At 41.5% G+C, this 24,508-nt stretch overlaps 2 non-coding genes across 2 annotated transcripts; one reads left to right on the forward strand and one right to left on the reverse strand.

The window, feature by feature from the left end:
• The first annotated feature begins 8,301 nt into the window (after positions 1-8,301).
• Positions 8,302-8,408, forward strand: LOC120279697. The gene has a single exon (XR_005542003.1). It is a non-coding gene; the product is annotated as a small nucleolar RNA R71 (small nucleolar RNA).
• A 1,556-nt stretch (positions 8,409-9,964) lies between these two features.
• On the reverse strand, positions 9,965-10,071 carry LOC120279767. Its single transcript, XR_005542070.1, has one exon. It is a non-coding gene; the product is annotated as a small nucleolar RNA R71 (small nucleolar RNA).
• Between the last annotated feature and the right edge of the window lie 14,437 nt (positions 10,072-24,508).

The raw sequence follows: 24,508 nt of genomic DNA on the forward strand, positions 1-24,508 counted from the left end.
AGACGGTATTGCTTACTACACCTTTTGTCGAGTAGTACCTCACCATTTAACACAAGATAAACCGGGAAGTTTTTGTTTTTTTCACCCTCCTCTATTATTATTTGCATTGGCCCTTCTTGCATGTTTTTCATGATTAGTGTACATTGAGGGCAATGTACAACACTAAGTGTGGATCGGATGCATTTCATGTTTTAGGAACATTGTTTACATGCTAGTGTTACCAATGATGGCTTTGTTCATTCTTGTAAGATTCTTTTAGCTTGACTCAATGATGGATGTGAGTTACTTGTTTTTATGCTTTTATTGAATCTCTGCTTTCACCCCATAGTATTGTCTTGTGCACTGAATTTTTGTCGATGCCCCTGGGAATAGCCAATGTGACTACTCTAACTCTCTTGTATGCTTAACACACTACTTTTGAGTACTTGGTCTTAGAACACTAAGTTCTATCCTTCAATGTTTTCTTAAGAACTTCTAAGTCTTGTTGAGCTAATCCGAGTTTTTGTGGCATGTAGTGTACTCCAAGATGTGATCTAGGGTGAGAGTGAAAGTGATGAGTCTATGTCAAGATTCCTCTCGCTAATGAAGCATGAATGCATCTATGTAGATCAGTAATCGAGTAGTTGGGTGGGCTCTTGTGCTAACCAAAGATGTGCATCCTCTAGAAAGATTTTTAAAATGATTTTGATGCAGCCTACGTTAGTCGGACTCGATATATATGTTGAATATTGAGTTGAAAAATAAAAACCCTAGTGATCTTTTTGAGTACCTACCAAAGGTTTTGAAAAAAGGATTTAGTTTCAAGCTATAGAATTAGAAGGATCTTACTTGGCCATTGAAGTAGCACTTAGTAGTTTAAGACTTAGTATTCTTTGTATGGGGAGTGATTAGCATCTAGAGTCTGTCATCGATTGAAGTCCTTGAGCTATACCGGATCAGGGGCAAATGAGATAAAGGATTCACTTACACGCACATACATATTAGGGGTGAGACAGGATATTTTTATTATGCTTAATGACTATAACTCAACATCTATATTTCATTATCCTTTGCTTTTGGAATCTTATATTTGCTTGAGCTAGAGGTATTGCATTTAGCCACTTCTCGACTCTCTTTGTTTTTCATGAGTTGTTTGCTTTGGGGACAAGCAACGCTTAAGTGATGGGGATGTTTGATAAGTGTCTAAATGTAGGTGTTTTCATATATAGTATCGTATGCACTTTCCATGTATTTTGTGAGGTTTTGATGCCCGTTTCACGCTTTTAATCGCCTATTATTTGCTTGTAGGGCATATGGAAGCCATGGAGAACAAGAAGATATCATTTTGGCAAAAAAGAGAAGAAAAACAGAATTTCAACTAACCCCATACTACCCGAAAGATGGGGGCCGTATGCATCATGAAAGCATGGATTGATTTGGTGTTCTCGTCAGATTTTCCATACTACCCAAAGATACGGGGCCATATGGAGGCCGTATGCACCTCGTATGGAATGCGAATCTAGGGTTTCTGAGTGCTATATGACCCCATACGACCCCTATACGGCCCTGTATGCCTCGGGGAGTATATATACTCACTTTTTAGGGCTGATTAGAAGACTTTTGTTGGCCGACTTTTTGGGAGATCATTTGGGAGATTTTGGGCAACCTTGGGGAGAAGAAGAAGGGCAAGAAAGCTAGAAGATCATTCAAGCCCAAGGTCCAAGGCTCTCAAGGCAAGAAGGCAACATCATTCAAAGGGGAGATCGATCACGACTTGAAGGAAGGAGAACCGTGGCTAGAGGGAAGCGCTCATTCGGCATTCCTTTGGCGGGGAAGCATCATTCGCATATTCTCGCCTCATCCTTCACCATTTCATCTAGGGAGTGTCATACTATGTCTTTTTGTTTCATGTTTTGCTTGATTGTATGCTTTGTTATGAGATGATGACACACTAGACCCCCAAGGCCACCGGGTGTCGGTGAACCTTGGGGGGTTTTATCATGTATTTTGGATGATTACTTGTTAATTCTATGCTTGGGTATGTTTGAGATCTAATCCATTGTTTTTCATGCTAAGTGTTACACCAAGGAGAAATCTGTAGCTCTTTTATGAATGATGCATGTAGATGTGACTTGCTCGCATGTATTAGGTCATGAATGGATTAGAAGGGATACTTGTATCATCACGCAGAAATTGGGTGTTTGGTAGCCCTCCATGTAGGTTTAATCCGAAGAAGAGTAGGTTTATTCCTAAGCGAGATTTCCTTGTACTTAATGCAATCGTAGGGAATGTAGATTTGGAAGAAATTCCTATCTATGTTCGTATGGGATTAGGGTTCAATCGCCCAGAAATTGGGGTTGTTCTAATCTTGGAATCTCATGGTCCAATTTACCCTTGCATCTTTAAATCATCATCCATGTTGCATGATAACCCCTCAAGGGATCCACATCCATAGGCCTTTGCACTTCATTGATTCTCTTGCTTGCTTATTGCTTGTTCTCTCTAATTTGCTAGCAAATCTTGTGTTTAGTTTTATTTGTATTTAGTAGAGTAAATCCATCACTTAAGATCTTAGGGCTAGATAATAGCTCGAGAAGGAGTAATAGGAGATCCTTAGCCCCGTGGAATACGATCCTCGTGTCTTTGCACGAGGTATTACTTGGCGATCCCGTACACTTGCGGGGAAGCGATCACTAGTTCATGGAGCTCGGCCACCTTTTTCCTTTCCCACGCATTCCATTTATAACTATTTATGGCCATGTCTTCCACTAACTGTCAGGCTTCATGGAGCTCGGCCATCTAATAACTGCCTTGTACTCGGATTTAACCCATTATAGAATGTTTAAATAATCAACCATTCGGGAAATCCGTGCTGTGGCCACCTTTGTAAAAGATACTTGAAATGCTCCCATGTCTTAAACAATGACTCTAACTCCATCTGCACAAACGATGATATCTTATTCTAAAGCTTGGCCAACTTCCCCTGAGGAAAGTATCTAGCAAGAAAAGCTTTGACCATCTCGTTCCAAGTCGTGATGGAGGCCTTGGGTAAAGAATATAACCACTGCTTGGCTCTTCCCTTGAGAAAGAATGGGAAAGCCCTCAATCTAATAGCATCATCAGATACACTGTTAATCTTCAGCATATCACAAACTTCCAAGAAGTTATCTATATGATTGTTCGGATCCTCATCGGCCAAACCATTAAACTGTGTTGACTGCTGAATCATTTGGATGAATGCTGATTTCAGCTCAAAATTTAGAGCTGCAATCGGGGGTTGCACAATGCTCGATTATGTGCCAAAACTGAGGGTCTAGTATAATCAGAAAGTGTCCTCTGTTGCTCGTTCTATTCTGCCATATTATCTGACCCATCAACTTTTATTTCAGCTTGATTGGATGGTTCTTGTGCAGGTTATTTTCACCTCCTTCTGAGCACACGTTCAAGTTTAGGATCTCCTTCAATCAATATCGAAGGGTTCCCTCGGGTTATAACTGGGAGCTGCACATAAAGTAAGAAAACAAATCAGAATGATGATAGGGAAAGAAGATGTGAAATAGAATGAATGAATGAATCGCTAAGAAAACAAAGTGCAAAGTATTTTTGTAAATGCCTACTCCTCGGCAACGGCGCTAAAAACTTAACAACACCCCTTGCATATGTCATGCAAGTGCACATGTTTGTCAAAGTAATAAATCCCAGATGAGTGGGTATCGTATCCACATGGAGTAGGGAATAAAAACACTTAAATTATTTCCTAGCTAAACGAAAAATGAATAATGGTTGTGTGCAAGATGTAATGTAACAAAAGTGAAAGAGACTAAAATAAGAGCACAAGTAAACGGGAAGTAAGGCAATCGATATAAATGGGGTACCCGGATATTTTTCCGCCTAGGACAATCATTTCAAGTGTAAAACAATCTATTATGCGTTCTAACTAATGCATTAATGATTCGTGGAGATCTTTCAATACATGGTCCAAAATCTAAGGCCAACCATGCCTAACTCTATACATGTCCCGGAGGAGAAATTGAACAATCTCTCAACCTCGCAGGCGTATAGAATCGCAATGAGTTCTAAGGATTCCAAATGATAAATCCTCTTCCTAGATGTAGACCTAACCCTTTGGTCCAGGTGGAAGGTTCCTAGCCATAATCAAGCCCAACGTGCTAAAATCACTTCAACGCTTCACTCCGTTGCCTCTGCAACTAAGCCCCAACGAAAGGTCATCCCTTAGCACATTCACTTTACTATGACCACAAAGAAGTCGAGGAAATAGAGGTAGGATAAATCACATCAGAGGGGAAAGGGGACGCTACCCTACCTCTCAACTCACCCTCTCAACCCTCTAAAATCTAGCTTTTTCTAACTCTCATGGTGTGTCACTCATTCACAAGTGTTACCAAGGTGAACTCTTAACCGTAGTGTCACTCTAAGGGAGCATTCAATTAATTAAACATTCAAGATTGGAACTCTAATAAAACATTAATTAATGAGAGCATAATAACAAGGTTTAATGAAACAAACACATCCTACGGTTAACAAATCCAAGTACCCACTAGGGGGTTTAGCTCTCCATGGAGCTAGTTACAAATCAATGAAATCGAATATAAAAACAAGGACTCCATAGAAAACCACCTCGATAGTCGTGACAATGGTCTTGTGGAGAAGCCTCTACTCGTCCAAGGATCCCTTTATCCAGCCTAGGATATTCCTCGCCGGATCGGTGCCGACGAAAGCTCTCCCACTAACCTTCTTCCAAATGGAGCGCGATGTCAGAGCCGTACAACCTCTTCCAATCCCTAGCCAATAAATCTCAAAACCCTAGCTGCCGCCCTCTCTCAAGTTGGGGAAAAGATGAAAAAAGAAAGCTGAAATCGGATCTGAAATCGGACTTAAATAAGGTTGGAATCGGGAATCCACATGCCCCTGTGGATTCACTACACGGGCCGGTGGAATTAATGCATGGGACGTATGGAATTTTCACATATCCGTCTGGAGTCTGTGGAAATCATTTTACTCGGCCGGTTGTGAATAGTACCTACTACATTAACTTGCTACAGTGTTTTGCTGCAATACCCTGCCACAGTACCTTCCCCAAATACTCCTGAATCCATATTCTCATCGAGGTAACATAATCGGGCACACGTTTACATCATAGATCGCTGCGCTTATTCGATAAACGGCTACATTGGTGGAGATCTTGCTATACATGCACAAGCCGGAATACTTGAATGTGACTGCCTTTGTGTACCTCCAAATCATTGTGCTGACTTGAATACAAGAAGGTTGGCACACATTCTCGCATCTTGAACTTGACTTATGTCTTTACGTTTGATCCTTCTCAAGATTTCCTCCAAATGGTGCATTCACGATATACATTGGCTTCTTTTTCTAACATTCGGCTTCACAACCCTATATGCATGAAAGTAACATAAATGCACACATATTAGCGCTAAAACTAGATAAAAGTAATGCTCATAATAAGGAAATAACACTTCGCATTCTTATCACACAAGCACTTATCACTGGCGCACACCCCTGTGTTCTCTCGGGGCTAACTCTCAATGCTTCTGAACATAGCCACACGCCCATCCAGAAATTACCCACGCCCGTGTGCCCGACCCACAGGGGCAGACCCTACGTCCCTGTGGCTTCTTTATCGAACCCGAGAAAACTCTAAGTGTTTCACACGCCCGTGCAAAAATTCCCCATCGGCGTTGACTTGTACAGGGCCAGCTCACAGGGGCACTCACACGCCCCTATTTCTTATCGGGATGAAAGAGAGCTCCTCTATAGAGATACACACGGGTGTGCGGAAATTACCCACGCCAGTGTGTTTATCACAGGGTCATCCACAGGGTGTGAGTCTATGTCCCTCTGTCTTCTCAGGAAAAATCTCTAACTCTCTGCAGGAAGACACACGGCCGTGCAAAAATTACCCACGGGCGTATGAATCTCACAAGGTCATTCGAAGGGGCAAGTCCACGCCCCTGTGCCTTCTCTGGATGAGCTCTCAGTAGAGACCCAACGGCGTGTGGAAATTCCACACGCCCGTGAGTTTTCTTTGGATGCCTTAGAAAACTCTGTATGCTCTGTACAAAATTTCTGAACATATAAAAACAATCAGAGCCTACTTTAACCATGCAAATACACCAGAGAAAAACACACGACATGCTCAAACGACTAAAAACTTCGCCATACTTATTTAAACACGCATGTGCACCAAAGATCCACGAGAAAATCACAACAATAGCATCTCAAAATCAGGACACCAACACTCAAAACCTTATTAATTCAAACAATAAACTAAAAACTTGAAAAACAGTAAAGACTTGGGTTGCCTCCCAAGAAGCGCTTGTTTAACGTCACTAAGCTTGACGTAATTCATCTTACCTCACGGGGGCTCATAGATGAAGGTTTCCCTCTTACCCATGTCTTGGAAGCATGATGAACATAATCTCTTGAAAGTAGAGGGGAAGTTGTCGAGCTTGTTACCACTTGAGGGCTTGTCACCCTTGTTCCTTTCATGCACATTCCCAATAGCCTTGGGGCATTTCTTGTAGCGTCTTCTCGCTCGCTTCATCTTCCGGAGCATATTTTTCACAATCCCTGGAGTAGGTAGTACTTTCTCCAGTAGACTAAGCATCATCAACTCTTCGTTCTCTTCGTCTTGGTCTAACAACCGCTCGTATGGGTCTGGATTCAACATTTCTTGCACATATTCATCGATTAGTTCATCAGTAGTGTCAAGAAAATATAAAGTATCATCAAAGTCAAGAGAATGCCGTATGGCTTCGGCAAGGCGGTAAGTGAGTTTGTCATCTCCAACCCTCAGTGTCAACTCCCCACCGTCCATGTTGATCAATGCCTTGGAAGTGTACAAGAATGGCCCCCCAAGTATCAAAGGAACATCTACATCCTCATCGACATCCAATGCTACGAAGTCTACAGAAAATATGTACTTTTCTACCTTGACAAGCATGTCCTCAATGATGCCCCTAGGATGTCTCACCGTTCAGTCTGCCAATTGCAATGTCATCCGAGTGGGCCTAGGCTGTCCTAAGCCTAGCTTCTGAAAGAAAGAGTATGTCATGGCATTGATACTGGCCCCTAAGTCCGCCAATGCATCTCTTCTCCCAAATTGCCAATGTTGCATGGGATAATGAAGCTTCCTAGGTCTTTCTTCTTGTTCAGCATATTCTTTTGCAAGACCTCCGAGCAAGATGCATCTAAGATCACCGATGCACTCTCTTCCATTTTCGTCTTGTTGGTCAAAAGATCTTTCAAGAACTTAGCATACCGAGGCATTTGAGATAACACCTCTACAAAAGGAATGTTGATGTGAAATTGCTTAAATAGATCCAAGAACTATTTGTATTGCTCATCATTTTGGTCATTCTTCAATCTTGAAGGATAAGGGATTCTTAGCTTGTAAGGTGGGGGTGCCACCCCTTTTTCTTTGTTAACTCTTTCCTCAACCTCCATGACCTCCGGTGCCTTAACATTAGTCTTCTCACTAGGAAGTTTGCCCTCCACCTCATGACCACTTCTCAAAGTGATTGCCTTCACATGTTCACATTGGTTGGTTTCAGTATTACTAGGCAAACTACCTTGTTGTCTCTCGAATAGAGACTTCATGATTTGCCCCACTTAATTCTCTAGGTTGTGCAATGAAGCGGTGTGGTTGTGAATTGTAGCCTCAATCGATTGGAACCGTGCATCCGATGATTATACAAACCTAGTCAAGGCTTTCTCCAAATTGGTCATCCGGGTCTCCAAACCTGAAACTCTATTTTTCATGTTCGGGCTTGTTGTTGTTGTTAGAAATCCTGTTATGCTACGGCCTATTGCTGTCCTTGGTTACTCCATGAGAAATTTGGGTAATTCTTCCATCCCTGGTTGTAGGTGTTGCTATAAGGATTGCCTTGGTTTCGTATTGTATTAGCCACAAAGTCAACTTGCTCAACTGATAAAGTACCACCAAAGGTTATCGGGTAATCGGATGGGGCATGTCCTCCAACACATCCATCACAATTCGTTACGGCCGCTAATCTAGTAGCAGTTAGAGTGTCTAACTTCTTATTCAATGCCTTCACTTGGGCCGCCAACGATGTAACTGCATTGATCTCATAGATGCCGACCACTTTCTTCATCTCCCTAGCATTCCATTGGTAGTTGTTCAACCCCATTTTTTCAATTAATTACCGGGCTTCTCTTGGGGTCTTGCTACCTAAGGTACCTCCTGCCGCTGCATCAAGTAACTGTCTTGTACTTGGGTTTAAACCATTGTAAAAAGTCTGAAAGATCATCAACTCTGGAAACCCATGTTGAGGACATTTTCACAGGAGTTCCTTGAAAATTTCCCACGTCTCGAATATAGACTCCAATTCCATTTGCACAAAGGACGAAATCTCATTCCTAAGATTTGCAGATTTTCCGGGAGGAAAATAACGAGTAAGGAAAGCTTCTATACCTTCTCCTCCCATGTAGTCATCGATGCTCTAGGCAATGAGTGTAGCCACTACTTTTCTCTTCCTTTCAGAGAAAATGGGAAAGCACTCAATCTAATAGTATCATCTGTAATACCGTTGATTTTCAACATGTCACAAACTTCGAAGAAATTTTCAATGTGATTGTTTGGATCCTCATCGGCCAAACTGATAAGTGCTTGTGTGATAAGAATGATAAGTATTCTTTCCTTATGATGAGCATTAGGTTTATCAAGTATTAGAGCTAATATGTGTGCATTTATGTTACTTTCATGTGTATAGGGTTGTGAAGCTGAATGTTCAAGAAGGAAGCCAATGTAGATCGTGAATACACTATTTAGAGAAAATCTTGAGAAGGTTCAAACGCGAAGTCATAAGTCGGGTTCAAGATACAAGAATCTGTGCCAACCTCCTTGTATTCAAGTTATCACAATGATTTGGAGGGGCACAAAAGGCAGTCACATTCGAGTATCCCGGCTTGTGCATTGATAGCAAGATCTCCACGACTCATTAATGCATTAGTTAGGAAGTATAATAGAGGGTTTTGCACTTGAACCGATCATCCTAGGCGGAACAATATCAAAGTACCCCATTTATATCGATTGTCTTACCTCCCCTTTACTTGTGCTTCTCTTTTTTGTCTCTTTTTATTCTTGTTTACATTATATCTTGTTAACAAAACCATTATTAATCTTTGACTTGGTTAAAAAAAAATTTAAGTATTTTATATACCCTACTCCCTGTGGCTAGGATACCCACTCACCTGGGATTTTATTACTCGACAAACTCGTGCACTTGGGGGACATACGCAAGGGATGTTGTCAACGTTTTGGTGCCATTGCTGGGGAGTAGGCGTTTAGAGATACTTTGCACTTTGTTTTCTTAGCTATTCAATCATTCATTCTATTTCACATCTTCTTTTTCTATCATCATTCTGATTTGTTTTCTTTCTTTTGGTGCAGCTCCAGGTTATGACCCGAGGAAATCCTTCAAAATTTATTGAAGGAAATCCGAAACTTGAACGTACACTCAGAAGAAGGGAAAAAGAACCTGTGCAAGAACTGTCTAATCAAGCTGAAATAGAAGTTGAAGGGTTAGATAATATGGCTTAACAGAATGAGCAATAGAGAACACTTTCTGATTATGCTAGACCCTTAGTTTTGGGTACACAATCGAGTATTGTGTGACCCCCGATCACAACTCTGAACTTTAAGCTGAGATCGGCATTTATTCAAATGATTCAGTAGTCAGCGCAGCTCAATGGTTTGGCCGATGAGGACACAAACAACCACATAGAGAACTTCTTGGAAGTTTGTGATATGCTGAAGATTAATGGTGTATTGGATGATGCTATTAGATTGAGGGCTTTCCCATTCTCTTTCAAGGGAAGAGCCAAGCAGTGGTATCATTCCTAGCCCAAAGCCTCCATCACAACTTGGAATGAGATGGTCAAAGCTTTTCTTGCTAGGTACTTTCCTCCGGGAAAGTCGGCCAGGCTTCTCAATGAGATCTCATTGTTTGTACAGATGGAGTTGGAATTATTGTTTGAGACATGGGAGCACTTCAAGGATCTTTTGCGGAGGTGCCCACAACATGGATTTCCCGAATGGATGATTATCCAAAACTTCTACAATGGGTTGAATCCGAGTACAAGGTAATTGCTAAATGCCTTCGCAGGAGGTACAATAGGGAGTAAAACCCAAGAAGAAGCTTGACAGTTAGTGGAAGATATGGCCATGAATAGTTATCAATCGAATGCACGGGAAAGGAAAAAGGTGGCCAGGCTCCATGAAATAGATGCGGTCACCTCTTTGGCGGCCCAAGTAGAATCATTGAGTAAGAAGTTAGACCTTCTAACTTCTAATAGGATTGCGGCCACAACTACTTGCACCGGGTGCGGTGGAGGACATGCTCCATTCGATTAACTGATCTCTACTGCTGATGCATCTTCGGTGGAGAAAGTCCACTTTGTTGGTAATGCAATGAGGAACCAAGGGAATCCATATAGCAACACCTACAATCCAGGTTAGAAGAATCATCCCAATTTTTCGTTGGGTAACCAATGACCACAAAAGGCTATGGTACCGCCGGGTTTCTAACAACAACAAGCCCGAAAAATGGAGAATCGAGTTTTAGGCTTGGAGACCCGAATGACCGATTTAGAGAAGGCCTTGATTAGATTTGTGCAATCATCGGATACAAGGTTTCAATTAGTCAAGGCTACACTTCGCAACCACACCGCTTCCTTGCACAATCTTCAGAATCAAGTAAGGCAAATTGCGAAGTCTCTATCAGAGAGACCACAAGGAAGCTTGCCAAGTAATACCGAGACCCATCCTAGAGATCATGTGAAGACGATCACTTTGAGAAGTAGATGTAAGGTTGAGGGTAGGCTTACGAGTGAGAAGCCCAATGTAGATGCAACCGAGGTCATAGAGGTTGAGGAGGGAGCAAGCAAAAAGAAGGAGGTGGTAGACCCACCTTTCAAACCAAGAATCCCTTATCCCTCTAGATTGAATAATGACCAAGCAGATGAACAGTACAAGAAGTTCCTGAGTTTGTTCAAGCAACTCCACATCAATGTTCCCTTTGTTGAGGCATTGTCGCAAATGCCTAAATATGCAAAATTCTTGAAGGACTTGTTGACCAATAAGAGGAAATTGGAGGAGAGTTCCTCCATGATTATAGATGCGTCTTGCTCGTGGTCTTGTAAAAGAATATGCCAAACAAGTAGAAAGATCCAGGAAGCTTCATTATTCCATGCAACATTGGCAATTTGGGTGAAGAAATGGCATTGGCGGACTCAGGGGCCAGTATCAATGTCATGCCATAGGCCTTCTTCCAGAAGCTAGGCTTGGGAGAAACCTAGGCCCACTTGGATGACATTGCAATTGGCGGACCGAATAGTGAGACATCCAAGGGGCATCATTGAAGATGTGCTTGTTAAAGTTGACAAGTATATAATTCTTGTAGATTTTGTGGTGTTGGACGTTGATGAGGATGCAGATGTTCCTTTGATACTTGAGAGGCCATTCTTGTGTACTTCCAAGGCATTGATCAACATGGACGGCGAGAAGTTGACACTGAGGGTTGGAGATGATAAGTTCACATACCGCCTCCCTGAAGCAATGCAACATTCTCTTGGCTTTGATGATACTCTTTACTTTCTTGACACTACTGATGAGATTATTGATGAATACATGCAGAAAATGTTTAATCCGGACCCATACGAAGGTTTGTTCGACCAAGATGGGGACAATGAAGAAATAATGATGCTTGGTATGGAGGAACAAGTACCACCTAACCTAGGGATCATGAAGAAGGTGCTCCGGACGATAAAGAGGGCAAGAAGACGCCACCGGAAATGGCCCAAAACTATTGGCGATGTGCATAAACAGAACAAGTTGGATGAACGTTTGTTAAATGGTACCAAGCCCGATAACTCCCTCTCTACCTTCAAGAGACTGTGCTCATCATGCTTTCAAGCTATGGGTAAGAGGGAAACCTTCATCTATGAACCCCTGTGTGGTAAGACAAGGTACATCAAGCTTAGTGACATTAAACAAGTGCTTCTTGGGAGACAACCCAAGTGTTTACTATTTTCTTAGTTGCTAGTTTAGTATTTGCAAGAATAAAGTGTTGAGTATTGGTGGCTATATGTTTTAGATGCATTGCTGTGTGTTTTTTTGTGGATTTTTGTGTCAACGCACTTTCATGTGGATTTGGTGAAGTTTTTAGTCATGCGAACTAGTTTCTCATGTTTTCACTAGTATATTTTGCATAATGGAACATGCTCTGAGTTTGTTTACATGTTAAGGAATTTTCTGCAGAGCCTGTAGAGTTTTTAAGGCATCCAAAGAAAATGCACGGGCTTGTGGAATTTGAACTATAAGATCATCCAAAGAAGTCACAGGGGCATGGACGCACCCCTGTGAACGACTTTGTGACAACCGCATGCCGGTGGATAATTTTTGCACGGGCGTGTATTAATCTGCAGAGAGTTAGCAATTTTTCCCGAAAGCACACAGCGGTGTGGACTCGGCCCCTTTGGGCAAACTTGTGGCAAACACACAGCCGTGGGTATTTCTCACACGCCCGTGTGGATCTCTGCAGAAGAGTTCTCTTCCATTCAGAGAATACACAAGAGCATGTGTCTGCCCCTATGAACTGCCCAGTAATGATCCATGCCCTTGCAGAATATCCACACGGACGTGCGAAACACTTAGAGAACGTCAAGATGCACGAGTTCCTTTTAAAGTCTCATCGTTACCCTTCATTTTCACTCTCCTAATTCATTCGAAAGTGCACTCATACTCTTCCCCGATCCCGTACCACCATTTTGGAAAGATTTTCATTGGTTTTTAAAGGCTGATTCCAAATTTTATAGTTCAACTCGTCGGTAAACCCTATTTCCTTTTTTTCTTTGCCAATTCTTGATTTTAGTCGATGAAACTGGATAATATTGTTTCTTTTCGACAATTATACGGGATTTGCATGCTTAGAAAGAAGCTAGAAATGATTAAATGGTGTATTTTTGGATTTTTGATGAGTGGCCGTGCGGTTTTCACACCCCTTGTATCCACACAGGCGTGTGGAAATTCCACACGACCGTGCGGATTTCTATAGTTTGTTTGATCGATTTTCTTTCAAAATTTTAATGATTATGGCACCTCGGTCAAAGAAACAAGCTGATAAATGACCACGTGAGTCATCTCCTGAGCCCAAAAGCATGAGATTTGCTATTCTCGAGCATCAAGTACGCTTTGAGCAATTATTGAGGTTGAGATTTGGACAACCTCACCTCCTGGACACTAGTATACTTCAGGATATATAGCAGGGAGATGAGTTAGCAGATGAGGTGGAGGATCTTGTTTCAGTATATGCTTGGAGGCAGTTACTGTTGATCAAGGAGCCATATATTCGTGCACTTACTCTTGAGGTCTTATCATCATTCGAGTTTGACAGATCTTACGTGCGATTCGACAGCATTGACGCCATTCAGTTTAGAGCATTTGGGCATCACTATAGCATGAGCATTACTCAGTTTTGAGTTCGGCTCGGCTTGTACGAGGAGGCATTTACAGACACTGAGGAGTATGCCCAGTTATCTACAGAGTACCCTGGAGCCTTGACCTCGCAGAGGGCAAGCAGAGCATTGTGTGGTCAGGGATAGTATAAGCCGGGGGTGTCCAAGGCCACGTGCCTTTCTCGACCTACGGATCGATACTTACATGCCATTGTGAGCAGGTCAGTGAATGGGCATGGTGATAGCACTGGCGTTTTGAGCCGGCAGGAGATGTTATACCTGTACTCGATGGTTCAGAGCATACCGATTCATCTGAGGCACATTGTCGCGGAGTCTATACGACATCAGGGACAGTACATCAGATTGGGAGTGATCTTCTCGGGCCCCTACATTACAAGACAAGTTATGGGCATGGGTCTCCTGGATGAGATTCTTGGGGCCTAGAAGACGAGTATACCTGCTCCCCTGAGCTTGGAGATGATGAGATTGATGGAGATGGTCTGCAGAGTCCAGTCAGGGGTGTATGCTCTGATTACCCTTGCCTCAGAGTGAGTAGAGGGAGGGGATGATCTAGCTGAGGGCTCTCGGCATGCCCCCGAGGCCCAGCCAACACCAATTTAGACCGAGACACCTCTTTTGGCAGAGGAGCCACCCTCAGTACGCATGTTTTCACCATCTCGAGCTTATGATCGCTTTGAGAGGGTCGAGAGTACCTGTGGGGTTCTATGGACAGAGATTGCTAAGGTGAGGATTATACAGGCCGCACAGTACACAGAGTTTATGGTGTGTTTCGACACATTACAAGAGATTCTTGAGGGAGACGTTGCCTCAACATTTGTTCAGGGACCACATAATCCCGCAGCTCCTCCAGGATCATCTTCTCCTGATCCTCCTGTACCTTTTGAGTATCCAGCAGCAAGAGAGCCGACAACGGACGACATCGACATTTGACTTTATTTTTTTCATTTCTTTATCTTTGCATTTTATTCTGGACTTGTATACTCAGAAAGGACTTTTCTTGTGAGTTTATTTTCGTTTTGATGTCTAGAGTTGTATTCACTGCTTCATCTTTTATTTACTCGAGTTGTTTTTGTTTTTATTGAGCTTCACTGAACCCCTCATGTATGCGTGCAGATGGTCTTGTTAGTATGGGAACTGAGAACTAGTCATAGAACACGACCAAGGTGCTTCGGCACTTGGCTGTGTGTGCTTCACAACCCGTTAGAACAACACTCCTAAGAATTTAGCTCCATAAAATACAACACCAGGAGTCAGGAGAGTATTGTTTTCATTGCTTCTCCCACATATATTCTTGTTTGATATATTATGAGTGAGCTTGCATGTGTACATTGAGGACAATGTATAACTTAAATGTGGAGGGGATATTTCATAATACACATTTCCTTTATATTAGTTTTGATTGATATACATGCTCACATAGCCAATGGCCGTTCACCTTAGTTGCAATGATTGTATTCTTGAGTTTAGGAGGATTTTTAACATTGAATGTTCTCATGCTCTAGTTCTTGCTTGAATTTCTAGGAATTTTTCCCGGTTGACACTTGTTGCACTACTCACTCTTTACACTCTTTTGGAAACTCAAGTTTGATGTTAAAGGGACTAGTTATAGTTGTTTCTTTTGTTAATTGTTTCAAAAAAAACCAAAAAAGGAAAAAGGAAAAGAAAGAACAAAATAGTTTTATTTTTTTAGTTGTGCTTGTTGGGTGGAAAGAGCTACCACCTATGAAGTATAAAGCTACTCTCATAAGTTGGTACTAGTTATGCCCTAATGAGAGAAAGAGCTATCTTATAGGATGAGTGAAAGCTACCACTCCGGTAGAAAGAGCTACCACCTAGAAAGTGTGAAAGCAACCTTAGTGGTCGCTTTGGAAAGGACTACCTTAGAAGATGTGTGAAGCTACTACCTGTTTTTTTTTTAATTTTTGTTACTTTTTTGTAGATAAATAAGTCCCTTATACCTAGTACTTTGAGGAGTATACCTTGGGTTGACTTGAGTGAGTTTACACAACTTACACGACTTCGGGTTTGTTGTCTTTTTCATTCATGTTTTTTGCTAGAACATTAATTTTTCGTATTTAGTGTTGAATTTCCTTACTTATAGAATGCTCTCTTTGCATGTTTTGGTAAAACTAAGGCCAAGAATTTCCAATATTTCCTATGTATATACTTTAATGTTTTAATTTTTGCTTGAGGACAAGCAAAAGCTTAAGTTTGGGGGAGTTTGATAAGTGCTTGTGTGATAAGAATGTGAAGTATTCTTTCCTTATGAGAGCATTACTTTTATCAGGTTTTAGCAGTAATATGTGTGCATTTATATTACTTTCATGCGTATAGGGTTGTGAAGCCGAATGTTAAAGAAAGAAGCCAATGTAGGTCATGAACGCACTATTTGGAGGAAATCTTGAGAAGGTTCAAACGCGAAGTCATAAATAGGGGTTTAAGATGCAAGAATGTGTGACAACATCCTTGTATTCAAGTTAGCACAATGATTTGGAGGGGCACAAAGGCAGTCACATTCGAGTATCCCAACTTCTTCATTGATAGCAAGATCTTCACCAATGAAGCTATTTATTAAAGAAGCAAGGCGATCTACGATGTAAACGTGTGCCCGTGTACGTTACCTCAATGAAAACATGGATTCAGGAGTGTTTCGGGTTGATACTGTAGCAGGTTATGTTCACAGCCGCCAAAAAAATGAAGTTCAAAGAATCCACATGAGTGTGTGGACATTATCCATGCCCGTGTGAAATTTTCACAAGCCCGTGTGGAGAATCCATAGGGGCATGTGGATGCCCGATTCCAGCCCTATTTAAGGCCGATTTCAGCCTGGATTCCAGAGGATCGTGATCCATCTTTTCATCTACTTGAGAGCGAGCGGCTGCTAGGGTTTTGAGAGGTATTGGCAAGGGATTTTGAGAGGTTCTATGGCTTTGACATCGCGCTCCATTTGGAAAAAGTTTAGTGGGAGAGCTTTCGTCGGTATCAATCTGGCGAGGTGTATCCTAGGCAGGACAAAGGGACCTTTAGAAGAGTCGAGGCCTCTCCACAAGACCATCATCACGTCTATCGAGGGGTTTTCTATGGATTACTTGTTTTTACATTTGATTTCATTGTTGATTGTAACTAGCTCCATGGAGAGCTAGACCCCCTAGTGGGTACTTGGATTTGTGAACCCTAGGATGTATTTGTTTTATTAAACCTTTTATTATGCTTTCATTAATTGATGCTTTAATTGAGTTCTAATCTTGAATGTTTGATTGAATGAATACTCTCTTAGAGTGACACTAGGGTTGAGAGTTCTTATTGGTAACCCTTGTGAGTGAGTGACATACCATGAGAGTTAGACAAAGCCAGATTGGAGAGGGTGATTCAAGATGTAGCGGAGCGTCCCCTTTCCCCTTCGGTGTGATTTATCCTACCTCCATTTCCTCGAGTTCTTTGCGGTCATAGTAGAGTGAATGGGCTAAGGGATGACCTTCCGCTGTAGTACCATAGGCTTAATTGTGACTAGGGACCTTACACCTTGACCAAAGGGTTAGGTCTACATCTAGGAAGAGGATTTATCCCTTGGAATCCCTAGAACTCATTGTGGTTTGTACGAGTGCGAGGTGTTAAGATTGTTCGATTTCTCCTCCAGGATATATATAGAGTCAGGCATGGTTGACCTTATATTTGGGGCCATGTATTGAAGGATCTCCATGACTCATTAATGCATTAGTGAGGAAGCATAATAGAGCTTTTTGCACTTGAACCGATCATCCTAGGCGGAATAATATCCGAGTACACCATTTATATTGACTGCCTTACCTACCCTTTACTTGTGCTTCTCTTTCTTGTCTCTTTTATTCTTATTTACATTATACCTTGTTAACAAAACCATTATTCATGTTTCACTTTGTTAAGAAATAATTTAAGTAGTTTTTATTCCCTACTCCATGTGGATACGATACCTACTCACCTAGGATTTTATAACTCGACAAATCCTTGCACTTGCGGGATATACGCAAGGGGCGTTGTCATAAACCATTGAATTGCAATGACTGCTTAATCATCTGGATGAACACTGGCTCCAACTCAAAGTTTGGAGCTGTAATCAGGGGTCGCATAGTGCTAGATTGTGTCCCCAATACTAACGATCTGGCGTAATCTGAAAGTGTTCTCTGTTGTTCATTTTGTTCCAACATGTTGTATGATCCTTAAACTTCCACTTCAGCCAGATTCGATGGTTCTTGTACAGGTTCTTTACCCCTTCATCTGAGTGTATGTTCTAGTTCAGGATCACCTTCAAGTAATGTCAAAGGGTTCCCTTGGGTCATAACCTGGAGCTGTACCAAAATAAATAAAACAAAATTAGAATGATGATAGAATAAGAAGATATGAAATAGAATCAATGAATAGCTAAGATAGGAAAGTGCAAAGTATCGCTAAAATGCCTACTCCCCAGCAACGGCGCTAAAAACTCGACAAAGCCCCTTGCGTGTGACCAGCAAGTGCACGGGTTTGTCAAGTAATAAATCACAGGTGAGTGGGGTATCGTATCCACAGGAGTAAGGAGTAAAAATACTTAAATTGCTAATTAACCACGTGAAAGTGAACAATGATAGTGTCGATAAAATATAATGTGAACGAAGATAAAAGAAACAAGAATGAGAGGCGCAAGTAAGTGTGAGGTAAGGCAATTGATAAAAGTTGGGTACTCAGACAATGCTCCCCTAGGATTAATGTTTCAAGTGCAAGACCCGCTATTATACTTCCTAATCAATGCTCAATGAGTCATGGGAATCCTTAAGCACAGGGTCCCAAATCTAAGGTCAACCGTGACTAACTCTATACTATGTCCTGGTGGAGAAATCGCTCAGTCTTAACACATCACACTGTGTAAAGTTGCATGGAGTTCTAGGGAATCCAAGTGATAAACCCTCTTCCTATGTATAGAACTAACCCTTTGGTCCAGGCGAAATGCCCCTAGTCACATTTAAGCCTCAGACACTAGAGTCACTTCAATGCTTCACTCTGTTGTTCGTGTAACTAAGCCCCATTGGAGTTCATCCTTTAGAACTTCACTCTATTATAACCACAAAGAAGTCAAGGAAATGGAGATAGGATAAATCACACCAGAGAGGAAAGGGGATGCTTGCTACCTCTCGACTCACCCTCTCAACCCCCTCCAATCATGCAATGTCTAACCCTCGTAGTGTGTCAATCATCTACAACGATTACCAAGATGAACTCTCAACCCTAGTGTCACTCTAAGAGAGAAATCATTCAATAAGCATTCAAAATTAGAACTTAATTGAAACATCATTTAAGGAAAGCATAATAAAAGATCAACGAAACAATAACATCGTAGGGTTTACAAAATCCAAGTACCCCTTAGGGGGTTTACCTATCCATGAAGCACAATACAATCAACAATGAAATCAAAAATTAAAAACAAGTGTTCTGACACGTCCGTATATGTGTGTAAACCGCAAGTGCAAGGGTATCGAAGTAATAATACCCCGGTGAGAGGGTAGTCGAATCCACAGGGAATAGTGCTTGGAACCACCAAGATTTCTATTTAACTAGAATGAAAATAAGTTGAATGTGATGTGACAACAAACTCAATGCAAATGAAAATAAGAAAAGATAAAGAAGGTACAATTAAAAGATAGGGGAGGCAATCAACGATAAATGGGGCACCCAGATATTGTTCCGCCTAGGACAATCGTTTCAAGTGCAAAACCCCCTATTATGCTTTCTAACTAATGCATTAATGAGTCATGGAGATCGTTTAATACATGGTCCCAAATCTAAGGTCAACCATGCCTAATTCTATACATGTCCCAGAGGAAAAATCGAACAATCTCAACACCTCACACTCATATAGAATTGCAATGAGCTCTACGGATTCCAAATGATAAACCCTATTCCTATGTATAGACCTAACCCTTTGGTCCAGGTGAAACATCTCTAGCCACAATTAAGCACTAGATGCTAAAATCACTTCGACGCTTCACTCTGTTTTACTCGCAACTAACCCCCAGCGGAAAGTCATCCCTTAGCCCATTCACTCTACTATGGCCACAAATAACTCTTGGAACGTGGAGGTAGGATAGATCACACCGGAGGGGAAAGGGGAAGCTCCGCTACTTCTTGACTCACCCTCTCAACCCTCTCCAATCTAGCTTTATCTAACTCTCATGGTGTGTCACTGACTCACAAGAGTTACCAAGAAGAACTCTTAACCCTAGTGTCACTCTAGAGGAGTATACAAACAATCAAACCTACAAGATTGGAACTCACAATAAACATCAATTAATTAAAAGCATAATAAATAGATTCAATGAAATGAATACATCCTAGGGTTCACAAATACCCAAGTACCCACTAGGGGTTTAGCTCTCCATTGAGCAAAATACAATAGATAATGAAATTAAAAGTAAAGAGATGCAATCCATGAATGAAAACCCCCTTGTGTTCGTGTCGAAGGTCATGTGGATTGGTCGCATCTTCTTCAAAGGTCCCCTTGTCAAACCTAGGGCACACTTTGCCAGATTGGTGCCGACCAAAGCTCCACCAATAGCTATCTTCAGAAGGAAATGCAGTGTTGAAGGCCGTCTAACCTCTCCAAAGCCTTGCCAAAGCCTCTCCAAACGTTAGCCGCATGCGCCTCCAAAGATGAGGGAAGGTCGAAGAAAAGATAGGGGAAAAGATGGAGAAATCGGGGCTGAATCACGGCTTTTAAGGGGTTGGAATCGGGCATCCACACTGGCGTGTGGAATTTCCACATGCCCATGTGAATTCTCTGAATTTCTGCTGGCTATGAACAGTAACTACTACAATAAATTACTACATTGATTTGTTACAGCAACCTGCTATAGTACTCCGCCAAAAACACTTCCGAATCCACTTTTCATCGAGGCAACATAAACGGGCACACATTTATGCCGTAGATCGCGTCGCTTCTTAAATAAATGGGTTCATTGGTGAGGATCTTGCTAATAATGCACAAGTCAGGATACGCAAATGTGACTACCCTTGTGTTTCTCCAAATCATTGTAATTGCTTGAATACATGGAGGTTGGCACACACTCCCGTATCTCTTAGCCCAACTTGTGTCTTCGCTTTTGTTCCTTCTAAGATTTTATTAAATAGTACATTCACGATCTACTTTTGGATTCTTTTCTTAAAACATAGCTTCACAACCCTACCTGCGCAAGAGAACACAAATAAACATGTATTAGCACTTAAACCTGATAAACGTAATGCTCATTGTAAGGAAAGAACACTTCGCATTCTTAACACACAAGCACTTGTCATGTTCCATAAGAAAACCCCCTCAGTAGTCATGGTGATGGTCTTGTGGAGTAGGCAAGTCTTCTCCAAAGATCCCCTTGTCCGGCCAAGGACACACCTCGCCGGATCGGTACTGACGAAAGCTCCCCCAATAACCTTCTTCCAAGTAGAGCACGGTGTTGAATCCTTAGAACCACTACAAAGACGTGCCAAAAGCCTCCCTAAACCCTAGCCGACTGCCTCTCAAAAGATGGATGAAAGTTGGAGAAAAGGACAAAAGAAGATCCCAAAAATCAGGCTGCATTGCGGCTTAAATAGCGCTGGAATCGGGAATCAACACACCCCTGTGAATTTTTTCCATAGGCTTGTGGAATTTTCACATGGGCGTGGAGAATTTCCACACGCCCTTGTGGATTCTCTTGAAATCCTATTTTCGGCCTTATTTGAACAGTAACTGTTACCGTACTTGCTACAGAAACCTGCTACAGTACTCGGCCAAAATACTTCTAATTCTACGCTTTTCATCAAGGCAACATAAACGGGCACACATTTATACCATAGATCGCATGTTTTCTTCAATCAAAAGCTTCATTGGTGGAGGTCTTGTTATCAATGCACAAGTTGGGATGCGCATATGTGACTGTCTTTGTGCCCCTCCAACTCATTATAGTGACTTGAATTCATGGAGGCACACATTCACGTATCTTGGAGTCCCACTTGTGTCTTCGCGTTTGTTCCTTCCAAGTTTCCACCAAATAATGTGTTTATGATCTACTTTTAGCTTCTTTTTTCAATACTTAGCTTCACAACCCTACATGCGCAAAAAACACAAATACACATGTATTAGCCCTTAAACATGCTAAAAGTAATGCTCAACATAAGGAAAGAGCACTTCGCATTCTTCTCACACAATCACTTATCAGTGTATCACTCATCCTCAAGGATTAGCAAGATAGATTCTTAACCCTAGTGTCACTCAAAGGGAAAATCAATATAATAAACATTCAAGGATGGAACTCAATTAAAACATCAATTAAAGAACCATAATAAAGGTCAAAGAAAAAAAAATCATCCTAGGGTTTTGATAAGTGCTTGTGTATTAGTAAAATATGAAGTATTCATTTCCTACGATGAGCATTAATTTTCTCAAATTCTATCGCTAATACATGTGTATTTGTTTTCTTTTGTGCATGTAGGGTTGTAGAGACAAATATGGAAGAAAGAAGCCAAAGTAGATTCCGTTTGTACTTTGTTGATGGAATCTTAGAGTGAACAAACATGAAGACACAAGTTGTGCTCAAAGACATGTGAGTGTGTGCCAACCTCCGTTGTGCTCAAGTAAATATGCAAATTGGAGGGGCACAAAGGCAGTCACACTAATGTGTTTCGACTTGTCCAAAGCTTGCAAGATTGTCATCAAATGTGCTTTTATTTGAAGATGTAATGCGATCTACAACATAGATGTTTGCCCGTTTATGTTGTTTCGATGAAAGGTTTGGATTCGGGAGTATTTTTGGCGGAGTACTGTAGTAGGTATTGTAGAAAATAGCTGTAGCAATTTACTATAGCCGTTACTGTTCACAGGCCAGTGAAAATTGAATTTTTGCAGATTCACACGGGCTTGTGAAAATTCCAAATACCTGTGTGGATGCTCGATTCCAGCACTATTTAAGTCACGATTTCAACCCGATTTAAGGATCTTTTTCCCATCTTTTGGCTATCTTTTCTCCACCTTTGGAGGAGCCCACTCCTAGGGTTTGAAGAGGCTTAGGCTAGGCTTTTAGAGATGTTTGATGGCCTTCAACACCATATTCCTTTTGAAGAGAATTATTGGGGGAATAAAAATACCAAAATTGCTACTTAACCTAGTGAAGATGAAATAATGATTGTGTTGATAAGATGTGATGCAAAAATAAAAAAATAAAAGAAACAAGAATGAGAGGCATGAGTATGTGAGAGGAAAGGCAATCAATAGAAGTGGGGTACTCTGACAATGCTTCCCCTAGGACTAATGTTTCAAGTGCAAGACCTACTATTATACTTCCTAATTAATGCTTATTGAGTCGTGGAAATCCTAAAGCACACAGACCCAAACCTAAGGCCAACCGCGACTAACTCTATACTATGTCTCGACGGAGAAATCACTCAGTCTCAACACCTGATACTATGCAAAGTTGCAGGGAGTTCTAGGGATTTCAAGTGATAAACCCTATTCCTATGTGTAGATCTAACCCTTTGGTACATAGGCAAAAGACCCCTAGTCACAATTAAGCCCCATATACTAAAGTTCACTTTAACGCTTTACTTTATTTGCTCGCGCAACTAAGCCCAAGCGGAGTTCATCCTTTACTACTTCACTCTTTTGCGACCGCAAAGAACTCTGGGAAATGGAGGTAGGATAAATCATACCGAATGGGGAAGGGGATGCTCCGCTACATCTTGACTCACCCTCTCAACCCTCTCAAATCTAGTATTGTCTAACCCTCATGGTGTGTGACTCATCCACAAAGGTTTCCAAGAAGAACTCTCAATCCTACTGTCACTCTAAGGGAGAAATCATTCAACAAGCATTCAAGATTGGAACTCAATTAAAAATATCAATTAAGTAAAGCAAAATAAAAGGTCAAAGAAACAATAACATCGTAGGGTTTACAAAATACAAGTACCCATTAGGGAGTTTAGCTCTCCATGGAGCAAGATACAATCAATAATGAAATCGAAAGTAAAAACAAATAATCCATAGGAAACCCCCTCGGTATTTGTGTCGATGGTCTTGTGGAGTAGCCTCTTCTTCTCTAAAGGTCCCCTTGTCCGGCCTAGGGCACACCTCGCCGGATCGGTACTGACAAAAAGCTCCCTTAATAAACTTCTTCCAAGCAAAAGCGCGGTGTCAAATTCGTAGGACCATTCCAAAGACTTGCCAAAATCCTCTCAAAACCCTAGCCGATAGCCTCTCAAAAGATGGAGAAAAGTTAGAGAGAAGGGTGGAAGATTCTCCTCAAAATCGTGCTGAATCGCGGCTTAAATAGGGCTAGAATCGGGCATCCACACACTCTTATCGATTCTCCACACGGGCCAGTGGAATTTCCACACGGGCTTGGGAAATTTCTACACGCCCGTGTGGATTCTCTAAAAACTTGATTTTTGGCCGGCTGTGAACAGTAACTGCTACATTATATTGCTATAGTGATTTGCTACAGTACCCTACTATAGTACTCCGCCAAAACACTACTAATTCCAATCTTTTCATCGAGGCAACATAAATGGGCACACGTTTATGCCGTAGATCACAACTTTTCTTCAATCAATGGCCTCATTGGTCTTGCTATTAATGCACAAGTCGGGATATACAAATGTGATTGCCTTCATACCCCTCCAACTCATTATAATGGCTTGAATACATGGAGGTTGGCACACATTCCCATATCTTAGAGCCCCACTTGTGTCTTCGCGTTTGTTACTTCTAAGATTCCACCAAATAGTGCCTTCACAATCTACTTTTGGCTTCTTTTCTTAATACTTAGCTTCACAACCCTACATGCGCAAAAGAACACAAATACACATGTATTAGTGCTTAAACCTGATAAAAGTAATGCTCATCGTAGGGAAAGAACACTTTCGCATTCTTAACACATAAGCACTTATCAACAAGCAATAGAGTGAAGCGTTGAAGTAATTCTCAGTATTTGGGGCTTAATTATGACTAGGGGTC

Source organism: Dioscorea cayenensis, chromosome 16 (genome assembly GCF_009730915.1).
Source record: "Dioscorea cayenensis subsp. rotundata cultivar TDr96_F1 chromosome 16, TDr96_F1_v2_PseudoChromosome.rev07_lg8_w22 25.fasta, whole genome shotgun sequence".
Lineage (NCBI taxonomy): Eukaryota > Viridiplantae > Streptophyta > Magnoliopsida > Dioscoreales > Dioscoreaceae > Dioscorea > Dioscorea cayenensis.